The following is a 13053-nucleotide window of genomic DNA, read 5'->3' as shown; positions in this document are numbered from 1 at the left end:
ACAGTTAGTTTTGTCACTGGTATAGCATACGTAAACATATCACCCAGAATAATAAAACCTGACTACATCTGCTCAGTTTAAATAGACTAGATTAGTCTGACATGAGTTGGACAGCAAAGGAGAAGTAGATGAACTTCGTTATGCTGTTACACAGCTGTCACTGAGTTAATGTTAGTGGTGGGAGCCAGGTAGTGATGGAAGTGATTATATGACTAGTAAAGCCTATACCAACAAATTAATATAGAAAGCTGCAAATGGAATAATAATGAAAGCTGTGAACTGTAGCCCCTTGGGAGGCAATGTAGTAAATGGATGTCCAATGCCACATGGAACCTTGAATCTTAGGAGAGAGATTGCTATATGTGTCATCCATGACACTGTCGGTTCAATTTCTAGAATTGATTGTCCTGTCCCCTGGATCATTGCTACTGTTTTTTAGTATTATGCTACTCTAAACTGGATTGGTGAGATTGAGACTGGTTTATATACATATTTCTGTTTTGTAGAATGCTATCTACTTCTTCACGTATACTGGCAAATAAGTAGATTCTACATTGTGTGTCACACCATCAAATCACCCTGAAAGACTGCTAATACAGATCTCAAAACTTCCGGATTTTGATGTTTATATTGCAAAAGCTTTTTATTTTGACTTAGGACTGTATTTCTGTATTTGCCCTTTAGGATTGACTTTTTTTTTTTCTTTTCTTTTTCTTTTGTAAAGTATGTCTTAATTTCAGTCTACTAACAATCTGACCTCCTGAATGGATGTCAAGTATCCTATTCAAGCTCTTTTTCAGGGTATTGTGGAAGTTTTTTCTGCTAGCCACTGTTTCTTATTGTAGTAAGGAAGTGTGTTTGTAACAAATAGTAATGTGGGGTGAACTGACTGTGAACATACATGGTAGTCTTAGTTTTTTTGTGATATTCCTTTACCTGAAGTTCATGGATTGTCTGTGATATACATGTATATATACATATATTAAAAAACAAACAAACAAACAAACAACAAAAAAAACAGTCTTACAGTGTTTGTAGTTCTCCTGTCTGTAGGTCTCTTCATATTTTATGGCTCTAAATAGAAAGAGACACTCTAGGCCTTACATAAACTTCTATATAAATAGCAATAACTTTCCAAATCCTGTTTTTCTGGTGTAACTTATAAAAGACATATAAGATAACAACTTAATGTGTACAAAAAGACAACTTAAGTGTATTTCCTACAGATCAATCTTTACAACTGTGTACAGGGTAAAATTCACCTATTGGCTATCTAAGAAAATACAGCCAAAGGTTTTATGTTTATCCTGCTAGGATAAACAACTGTTTTTTAAGCTCCTTGAAAGGCTTTTAAGTTTAGTTTTGGAGAACTGTGAAATTCAAATATTTTTTTTCCAAACACTGCAAAACTACTTTGGTTGGTAAATCCGTTTTAATTGCCCTTAATTAACTTAATTGCCCTGTTGCCCCATGAAATGATTTTTTCATTCAGTATGCAAAAACTTCTCATCGTATGTATTGCACCATCATATGTATATGTAAATAATCAGTGTAGTATATATCATAATATATATTATGATATATATTCTATCAGTTGCAAGAGAATGTTTCATTTCCCAGTGTGGGAGCAGAGAAATTAAACTTTTACAGTAAACAAGATTAAGTATAGAACTTGAGAAAAAGAAAACCCAAACCCTGGAGGTTCATTATATATTTTTAAATACTACTGTACTGATTCAAGAAATGTTTGTTTAAATTACTGTTATACTAAAAGGCTCTGCTAATGATCTTGAATTGGACTTTTAATGGACACAGGAAAATATTGCACCAAGTACAAGTAGAAAACACATATTTAAGACTATCTAAGTGTGGAAAAACAAAACCAGTTGGACAAGCATTTTGAGAGCATGTTTGTTGTAAATAGGAAGGTATGCCTGAGAGCTGAAATGGAAACCTTGGAATTTAAGCTTTTATTGGGATTCCCATTTCAAAGTTTTCAAAATAATATATGAAAATGATCAAATTGTTTGTGAATTTTCTATTTTCATTCAGTTCTACTGTTTTAATTCAGATTTGGTCATCCAAATCCTCTTCTCAGCGAGTGCTTAGCCACATATTGTTTTGCTGTAGGAGAAGGAAAATCAGCTGATAGGTAATGATCCCATTCTCTGACTGAACTGAGCAAATGGGTTCAATTACATGTTGTCCTTCTGAGGATATTTAGTTCTTCATGCAAAGTTTATGCTTCCTTGTAGAGGGAACTGGCTACCTTGTAGAGGGAACTGGCTATGCAGCCTTGATGCCAATGGAGAGCAGAAAGTAAATTGTGGTTACTCCTAAGCAGAAAATAAGGGATATAACTATCAGCAAATGGAAAAATAAGGGTCAGAAGAATAGAAAAGGTGGAGGAAAAGAAGGGCGAAAACATAGTGATGGAAAATAGTACTAGCAGTGGAGAAGAAATAGTAGAAATGTTTAGGAGGAAAAAAGAGTCGAGGAAAGATGGTGTTAAAGGGAAATATCACTATTAATATATCCTATTTTCCGTTTAAGAATTCAATAAAAAGGAGATAAAATTATATTTTAAAAATGTTTCATTAATAAACTTGGTTCAGTTTAATTTTCAGCACAGTGAAATGTGCTTTCCCTTAGCTCCTTGTGAAAATTCAGAAAGGAATTTTGTCTGAAAATTCCCTCACATAAGGGAATACTAATTCAGCTGAACTATACCTGGCTAATACACTGAAAGGCAGACAGATTGCAGGTGTAGAAGGTCAATACACACTCAGACACAGTTCAGGTACTTGATGACAAGTGTGATCTTCTAATGTATAGGCAATACTAGCTTAAATAAGAGCACGAGACCAAATCAAGTCTTCATAAAATAAAACTTTTAAGCAGATAGAAAATCAAACTGCTCTGCTGTTCACTTTGATGCAAGCCAGGAAGCTTTTCTTCACTCGTGGTTGTCAGTGCACTGCTCAGGCTTTATTTCATAAGCTGATACTGTCCTAATTTAAACTTTGACTTCCTATTACAAAGTATAAATCAGAAGATTAAAAACCTACTCCTATAGATGTTTTAAATAGAAAGTGACAGTTTAATTTGGCAGAGTTGAGCTGAAAGGATACTTAAACCTAGTAGAGAGTGCCAGCATCAGCAGCTCCAGAGTAGTTGAAAATGAAAGCAGAAACATGAATAATAACAGATAAGCTCAAGCTCCTTATATTTTTTGAAATTATTGCAGAAAAGCTTTCTCCTGCACTAGATCCCAGAGTTGTGTTGTATTTTTTTGTATTTTTATTTTTTTAATTTATTTTCTTTGTAGTCAGCCTGGTTTTGCTTACTGAAAAGATACTGAATATATTGAATACACACACACACACACATATTATATATATATATATATATATATGAGAAAGTGTTTCTTCTGAATTTTTATTTTTCAGTTTTTTTTTTTTTTTTTTTCTTTTGGCTGAACTAATTGGGGATAAACTCATAACATTTATGAGTTCTCATAGTTTGATTTCTTCATTTCTTATAATCATGTTCCTTTCCCAAAATACAACAACATTTCAAATAGGTATATTCCTTTGTTTTGTTGGTTTACTTAATGCCAAATAACCTGCAGATTTTAGATGAAATCTGAGAATGAACGGAATAGATGAACAACTGAAACCTTGTCAATAAGGCATTCTATTCCAGCATGCAGCTTTATGTAACAGTACTGAATTCTTAAATGTCTGAGTTATTCCATGTGCTTATAGTGAACAGCATTGAGAAAGCTATTATCATGGCAACAGCACAGGAAATACTACTTTTTTTTTGTATTTATACTGTCTATGAAATGCTGAAATTAGCTGTGCTCCAACTTGACAAGGTGGGATATAGATGACCACTTGCTGGAATCAAAATTACCACTGAAATAATATGCACACCCTCCCTCCCCCTTTCCAAATGCTCATTTATGTATTTCAGTCTACAAGAGACTTTGCCAACTCAGCTTTTTATTTCAGTTAAGAAATTTGTTCAGAGCAACTTGGTAGTAAAATGTACACAATTTTTCTTTGGCAAAAAGTATTCTGCTCAGTAAACAGGCTAGAAGGATATTCTCCCCCGAGTTCTCTCTTTCCAGTGTTATAGATTGGAAATTTGAGGAAGGTATACTCTTAGTGTGGGGAGCAAGTAAATTTAATTTTGGTCCTACCACTATGACTTCTGGTTCAAGTGAATTTCCAATAGCAAGTACCAAATTCAGCAGAAATGATACTAGTAATTCTATTTCTAACAGTGATTATACTGTACTTTGGCCTGGAATGCTCTTTGACTAAATCTGTGTTTTCCTGCAGCCCCAGTTAAATAAATAATGCTCAGCAAATTAGCACTAAGACTTCTCTCAGTATTAGAGTGTACTTGAGAATGATAAATGTCTGAGCAGAGCCTCTGCCAACAATAATATTAATTATGTCTTCTATAATCATAGAGTAATTTAGACTGGATGGAAATATAGAGGTCAGCAAAATTAACCTACCACTCCGAGTGGGTCTACCTGTATAATGTTGTTGAGGATGTTTTTTTTGATTATTGCCAAGGATGAATATACAGTATATCTGAACTCTTGGTTCCTTTTGTTATAGCATGTGTTCTTACTAAACTTCTCTCTCCAAAAATAACATTAAAAAAAGAAGCCACAAGGTTGTTGCAGAAAGATGGCTGCCTTTTTTGGGGGGATGGCTTCCATTGTCCTTTATGATGTGTGAATAAAATAGGTTGGAGTGTCCTTACCTTTTATTTTGCCAGCAGAGAGTTTTAGGGGAACGCTGTTACTGATGCTTCATCTTGTAGTGGAGATAAACTCATTGGTCAGAACAAGGAACAATCCCAGTACTAAGATGCCAAAAGATATATTAAATATAATGTGCGTGTGTGTGTAGATATATATATAAAATATTAATATATATTATTATATTATATATTTTTATATAATATAAATATATATATTACATAATATATAAATATATAATAATATATAATTTATTAATATATAAAAATATAGATATTAAACAGTGAAATATTGTTATTTATTTAACTCTACAGAAGCATGAAAGGTGTAATACTGTAAATACTGTAAAACAAATAAACAATAAACACTAAATACTTTAAGAACACATTGAGAATAAATTTGTCACATTCTACACAAAGCTGGTGATTATTGTCAAACTTATGGTAGGTAATTTCTGAAAGTATTCCTAAACATCAAGTTTTCTGCTGCATATAGTGTTCTTTTATCTTGTTACTGGTTTTTGTGTAAAAAACAATTCATAAAAGTAGAATTCCTGCATAGCACTGTATAGGGTAGGAAGACTTGTAGAATCAAATACTTAGCATGATTTTTCTCCCAAGGTAGAAAATTGAAGTCTTGGCCTTACGACAGCAATGTTTTTCTCTCTGGGATTACTGTTGTAATTAAGCAAGAAGGCTTAACAATGTATTCCAGTGAGGTATTATGAAATCTGTAGCAACAACTGGTACTATCAGCCTATAATTATCCTGAGGCGTAGCGTCAGGGAAAAGAAAAACACAGAAAACCCTAAATGTTTTAATAAACATTGTATGTCAAAGCAGTGGACCTCTAAGCTGTGGTAGTGCATTATTTTGCTGCTGAGAGGGTGTGAAGAACTTTTTAGAAAGTAGAATTGCTGAAGTGTAAGATTCCTCCTGTTCTTAGGACACTGCTTATGTAATGCCATAATGAAAGTAGTAGTATAGGACTGACATGCTTTTGGGCTTAGGATAATTAAGTAGACAAGTGTTCTTGTTCTTTCCTTTAAATGTCATATTGCGTTCTCATAATTTTGAGAACATTAGTTAAACAGTAATTGGTCAGGCATTACTTACATCAAGCATTTTGGTACATGTGCCTTAGCTTCTCAGATGCTAATCCCAGCTATATTTTATTATCCTTATTAATGCAAGAAGAAGCATGGTGACATTTTTCTCTTATTTTTGCCATTAGTGAAAAGGTTACTAGAAAAGCATGGCCCTTGATTCTTGAATTCTCTGACTGTTTTCAGTTTTAACTTTCAGCATGCATTGACAACATTATTTAGAGCTAAAGATGACTTTCTTATTGGAAAAAATTGTCAGATACAACCAATTAAAATACCTTCATCTTAATTTGAGTCTTATAGTATATATTTTTCATGTGTATTACTTGAAATTCATTAGAGTCTGTTTAAATAAAAGCAGGCCTTTCCCTGTTCTTTAAGTTATTTGTAATAACTGTAATTTATTTGTAATAACTTAACTTATTTGTATTAACTTTAAGTTATTTGTAATAACTTAAAGACATCCTGTTACAGCAGGATGTTTTATATTGATTTTATCTTTTGGGACTTTATCTGGAATGCTGAATTTCTGAAACCAGTGTATTTTATTTTATTTTATTTTATTTTATTTTATTTTATTTTATTTTATTTTATTTTATTTTATTTTATTTTATTTCTTTTTGCAGGGACAAACTATAGTGCCATAAACAGATGAAAATTTAGATATAATAGAGCTCTGAGATTTAACGGAAAGAGATATTTGAAGGGGAATATTTTTATCTATATGTTAACATATGATTTTGATATTCCTCTTGCTACAATATTATTCAACACATGAACTTCTGTTTTAATGATTTTTATTTTACTTGTTTGTAGAAGGTTTTCACTGAATAGGATGTTGTTGTATTTGTAGTCTAGATACTGAGAAATTTACCTCCATATTTTTTTCATTGTTCAGCTGTATGTGCTACAATCATCACAAATCTGCTAAATCTAAATCTCTTCTATTAAATCTATCTTCCTGTAAGCTCTAGTGAAAACAAGGGAGTGAAATCACATCTGTCCTTGTAGTGAAACTCTATTACCTATGTAAAGCTATCTGGCAGAATCTTGAGAATGGACAGAGAATGGACCACCTGAGATGATACATCACTCAGTAGTAAATGATAGACTGTTACAACTTCAGTTAAGCACTATCTCATGACTGGCCTGAGGAGGAACATTCTGGTTAGTGTCCCCTCTTTCTGAATGATTAACAAGTAAGTGACAGTATCTTGAATGAAATAGGATATTTAATCATTGCTATTAGAATAATGTTTTCACATTGAGGACTGGAGAATTTGAACGGATTCTTTTCAAGAACTAAAGCTTTGTTATATAACTCAAAAATTCTTTATCCAGTTTGGACAGTCTGGTTGAAAAGAACAATGGAAATACTTTAAGATTTTATTTACAGAATGCTTCAGATAGAGAAGGTGATCTTGAAAGGAGAGTACACAAATCTAAACCTCTGTAGGGAAATCCTGCCAAACTGTACTTTTTCAAGTTATGGCCAATATAAAATCATCAGTATTTCCTTATTCGATCATGAAATTTATAAGAAAACCATGTTTTTAGAGATAATATCAACAAATTAGCAATATCAGAGTTACTTCTTGTTATCTCTCTCTCTCTCCCCCTTCCCCCCCCCCCCCCCCCCCAATGTATTTTGTGTAGTAATAATCAGATATTGAAGTAATAGAAATATTTAGGAAAAAATCACAGTTGGAGTCATCTGCCATGTCAATTCTGGTGGACCATTCTGTTTCTAGTTAAACAATTTGTAGTTGAGTTTTGGAAAAAAAAATTTGTTTTTCACAGGAACCTGTAATAAAAAACTTGAAAAAATAAGTATCTCAATTATGCGAAAATAAAACAGTTTCCTAGAAAATAATAGGGATTTCATGCTAGTAATAGCTCATGGCACCTTCAGCAGTTCATTACACAATGGTGAGTATGTTACATCTTATGAAGGGTATATTCTGCAGTATGATGCATGAAATCCTTTACAGAGTCCATGTATGAAAAGTAGTAACAACATGAATAATAGAACACTAACTGCTCTGAGTTCCCAAGGTACTGCTTTTGACAGATGGACCAAACCTGAATCTTCAATCCAAAAATTTCCTGAGTAATGTTTTCAGTCAGAGTTATATTCCTCAGATACCAATGACCAATAAGTCGTCTATTGAAAAGGGAGAACAATGACTTTTTTTTTCCTCAACCTCACCATTGTATTTGAATCATGTCTAAAATCATTGCCCAAGGAACAGGACATTTTCTGAGTGGTGGAATTCAAAAATGATCAGTAGATATCCTTTTTGTTTATTACCTGCTAAACAACACAAGTTGAGTCTTGAGAGAAAAATATAATTTCTGTTGCTTTATGTGCAAATGTCCCTCAAGGGTAATCCAGAATACAAACATCTGCAGAAATTTGATGAAATTTTGGGAGTCTAATTAATTCTCTATTCAACAAAAATGTGTTTGTCAAGCTTGTCAGTGTGCAAGCAGGACATGAGCTGGAAAACACTGATAAAACATGACAGAGTTTTAGTGTGTTTGATGTGTCATTCAAGTGTAAACAAATGCTGCACAATAAAGCAAAAATGTATGGTAAGGAGATGGAAAACAGTGGAAATGCCTTGCCTGCACCAAGACAACAAAATAAGCAAGAAGGCTATGTCAAACCTACTTTACTTCTGCACTGCACCTGAGAATGCTGTGCAACACAACACTTGCTTTTTATTTCTCAGCTAAAACTGTAAGTGTATGATGTGCAAAATAAACAATGAACAGTGGCAACTTTGAACAGCAATTTCTAGTTTACAGCTAATAAAACCGAAGTCACCTATCCTCTCATTAGATATTTAGAGAAACACAGGTACAATGCACAAGAATTTGTTAGCATGAATCTTATGAAGCCAAAGATGGACCTATTTATTCCAAATGATTTCAAGGTAGTTAGGTTGTGCTTACAAAACTGAATCAATTTATTCAGAATACTTGGAATGAAAAGCATTTCTTCTGATGGTGCTTTTAGAAAGGTTTCTGAAAAGCACTGGACCGGCTGCTTTTTAGTTATCAGGGACTTCATTTGTGCTTGAAAGAGGATTTATTTTTTTTTTTTTTTCTTTTGGGGTAAAACAAACAAACAAACAAAAACCAGAGAATGTAGGAATTATTGAAAATATAAATATATATCCTTTATAGTAGAATCAACATACAAATGTTGCAGCACAAGGAAATATAAAGAACCTGTAAGTCTTAATTGATTATAGAGAAAGAAAAAAAAAAGAATAGCATAATTTTACATGTTATATGAAAAGCTGAGAATTTTAAGTTTTGCAGTTTTTTTAGTATTTCATCAAAATATAGAATTTCTATGAATATCTGTAAGACTTTCATTTTTTGGTATGTCAATTTAATTTTGTTTAAACTGAGGAAACCAATACCAAGGTTGCTTTCCTGAAGGAACTGCACTACTGTGAATATTGCTAATTGTTGACAAATATCTGTGTGCACTGGTGGCCAGTAATAATATGTGCTCCTAAAGAAAAGCTCATGATGTGCTTCAATATCTTTTCAGGTGTACGGAAAGAGTAGATGGATTTAAAAAAGCCTTAAATTCTAGCCAGTGTGTGTTTCTTCTCTCATCTAATACATTTTTTTTTTTTCTGTTAGAAGACTGATACACATGGATCATCTCTCTATATCTCTCCAACCACCCATCCTGTCTCCCATTGAAATATACATTAAGCTCATCTTTTATGAAATAAATCCTTGCAAATCTCTCCAAAACAGACTTACAGGTGTAATGGATTGAATTAAAATTGAGAGAGCGGCCTACTTTTTTTTTTTTTTTTTTTTTAAATACTTGGTAAAAATACTTAATCCTGATGAAAGGGACAAACACCTTGCCTGAAGCAAAGATAACTTTGAACTATAAATAATGTAATGCATCTTAATCGGTTTCACTGCAACAATTTTTATCTGGAAATAAGTTAGCTTGCAAGCTCTATTAAAGTAACTTGAAAGAATAATATTCTCTTGAATAGAATGTTAGTAGTGAATTCTGCTTAGTTTAGAATCTCTGCATGTTTATAATTGTACACTGTTACTTTCTCTATGAAAAAGCAACTAAAAAATGAAAATGGCAGAAAGTAAAAGCATAGATGAACATTTTTAAAAGTGTTTGACTGTATTCAGACAAAAAGTTATGGGAGATTGTTAAGTTTTTGCATAATAGAGCAAAACTCAGTTACAGCAGAGAACCACCACAGTGTTTTGGACATTAAAGCTTGTCATCACTGCTTATAATAGAAAAGATGATACCTAACACAGTTTAAAATCACTGTTAATTTTGGCTTTTTGTTTGATATTTTGGCATTTGAACCAACCATTTTGAACTATTTGTAAGTTGTCAGCAGAGTTTCTAGGTTTCTTCTTTGACCAGGTAATATAATATAATAATATAATATTATTATATTATATATATAAACACCATATAATATATATTATATTTATTTATTTATTTATTTATTTATTTATTATTATCTAATAAATAAATAATATACAATAAATAATATATATGATACATTATATTTATTATATATTTATAATATATAATATCCTATTATATAATATATATAGTATAATATATATTATAATATAACATATGATAAATACATGATATATTATATTATGTATATAATATATAATAAATAAATATAATATAATAAATATAAAATATTATATAATACAATATAAAGAATATAATTTAACCAAAGATAAAACTTTGTATTCAACACCAGAAGTTTAATACTGAACCTGTATCATGTTCAAAATATACTTCTCCCATCTAGGGGCCAAAAAAAATCCTAAAAGGATTTCAGCAGGGTAGAAATGAAATTTTTTATTATCTCATTTATTGTGTAATACTTTACATGTTTTGGAGCAGTGATGTAAAAATGTCAAACTGTGTCCATGCTTTGGAACACATGATACCTTTGTACAACTGGTTTACTTCTTTGTACAGCACTAAATAAGATTGGCAACTAGTATTTTAAGCATTTTTGCCATAGAACTTTATTATTTTTCATCAGTTTGGATTTTGGAATATATGTTGTGTAGTGGACCATAGAAATATGTTCAGTCTAAATACTGGGAACTGAAATCAGGAGATAATTGAGGAATATAAATGGTATAACTGTCAACTGGCTGTTCCTGGCACTGGAACCCAGTACATTTCAGAGCCTGCAGTGCACAAATTTGACCTGTGAAGAAACGAGAGTTCTTATGTTGACATTGAGCATTTATTTTCATGTTAAATAACTTCACACAGTTTTCAATGTCTGGCTGAACTGAAGAGAGTTAAAAGGAGACTGGTCATTACCAGTCTGTTAGAAGTGTTTCAGGAGTTTTCACTTTTTTTTTTTTTTTTTTTTTTTAATAATTTTTAATATGTTCAAGCTAATCTTGTCATAATGGTATATATAATCAGTTATTCCTCAGTGTGGATTTTTTTTGTTTGTTTTGAAAAGTAAAAATTCTGAGTGGCACAGATCTTCACAGGAGAAATGTATGTTACAGAAATATCCTTTGGGGTGGGAAGTAATAGCACAATGGTCATATTAATAATTCACATCAGATTTTTGTAAGTACTATGAATTGTAATGTTTAACACTGCAGTTGGCTAGTTTATGCTTTGAATTTTTTATATTCAGGAAAAATTTCCTCCTTTATATTTTTTCTTAATTCACCAAGTTACAATTCTCAGAGCTTTGCATGTTCCTCTTTCTTGATGTCGCTTTCATTTTGGGCCCAGATCAGGGCACCACAGGGCAGTGATTGGTGCCAGCATCAATCCCTTGTGATGTACCACCAGTCCCTGAAAGCAGTGTGAGGTACAAGGCATCGCACAAGGTGGAAACATTTTGGTGGGATTATTTTTTTCTGGCAGGTGGGTTTGTGGTAATGCCAAAGGCATGAGAACACATCAGACCAAAGGTGGCCGATGCTGTCCTCCCACTCTCTTCCTGCTACACTCAGCAGCGTTTCTGGCTACAGACTGCAAGATTAGATTTGTGGTGCTCTGTCGTGACAGTCTGTGTCCAACTGTCCCCAGTTTATGAACTCTGGTGTGCAGATAAATGCCTTCTCGATACAGTTCTGGGACCTACAGATGAGACTGTTCTTGTCATCTTATGCAGGTCATTTTTAACTGATTATTTGTGGGAAGGGAAAAGGTAGCATGCTGATACTTCTGCAACAGTGTTTTTTGTATTTTATTCAGAAGTAGGAGGCATACCTAACACCCTTTTTATCCTTTGGGTTTATGCTCATGCCTGTCCCCTATTATTTGCTTATTATTAAGTTGCTGATATGTGCATCCGAATTGATAGTATTCAGCTAAAGTAGGTGTTTTTTTTTGTTTTGTTTTGTTTTGTTTTGTTTTTAACATCAACTAATTTTCTTACAACCAACAAAACAGTGTTTTACACATATATAGATTTCTGCTGTATCACGGTTTGATTTTCCTTTGGTTTTGTTTTTGCTAGCCTTTTAAAAGCGAAACTATGAAGTTTTTAATATTTTAAAATGCCTTCTGTGTCCATTGCTATATATTTATTGTCATCACCTGTCACAGTTGGAGACAAGTCTGATCAGGGAGTATCAGGTCAGAAGTCATACAGTGCTTATGTCAGGAGAAGAATGGCTTCTGAAGGAGGAAGATATTTCATTTACAGTAATACTCTCCAGGACTGATTGTGATCAGAAAAAAATACCCTTCTCGTCTATGGGTTTATCTTTCAGAGGCTTCATGAAACATCTTAATTTATTTGTGTTTTTTTTTTTTTTTGTTTGTTTTTTAAGAGCCACATATTTTTCTTTCTGCATTTCCTCATATATGCTAGCATGCTGCCAGCATTTTCAGCAGTGCAGTTTAAGTAAAAACTATGCATGGTGATGTCTTGATTTAGAAAGTAATTTCATATTATGCCTCACTACATAAAGACTTATGCCTTTACAATTGTACTAAGTGTCATAAATTTTGAGATATTGTTTGTGGTAGACTGGAAATGGTCATCTAGCTCCTGCTGATACGAGGTATCTTCTATAGAATTAAATACAAGTATTACCTTGGTTGAAGTTTTAATCAACCAGACCTTTAAAGATAATTTGG

This window comes from Aythya ferina (assembly GCF_964211825.1).
Source record: "Aythya ferina genome assembly, chromosome: 4".
NCBI classification, from domain to species: Eukaryota; Metazoa; Chordata; class Aves; order Anseriformes; family Anatidae; genus Aythya; species Aythya ferina.
Note: the sequence above shows the minus strand (reverse complement) of the source record.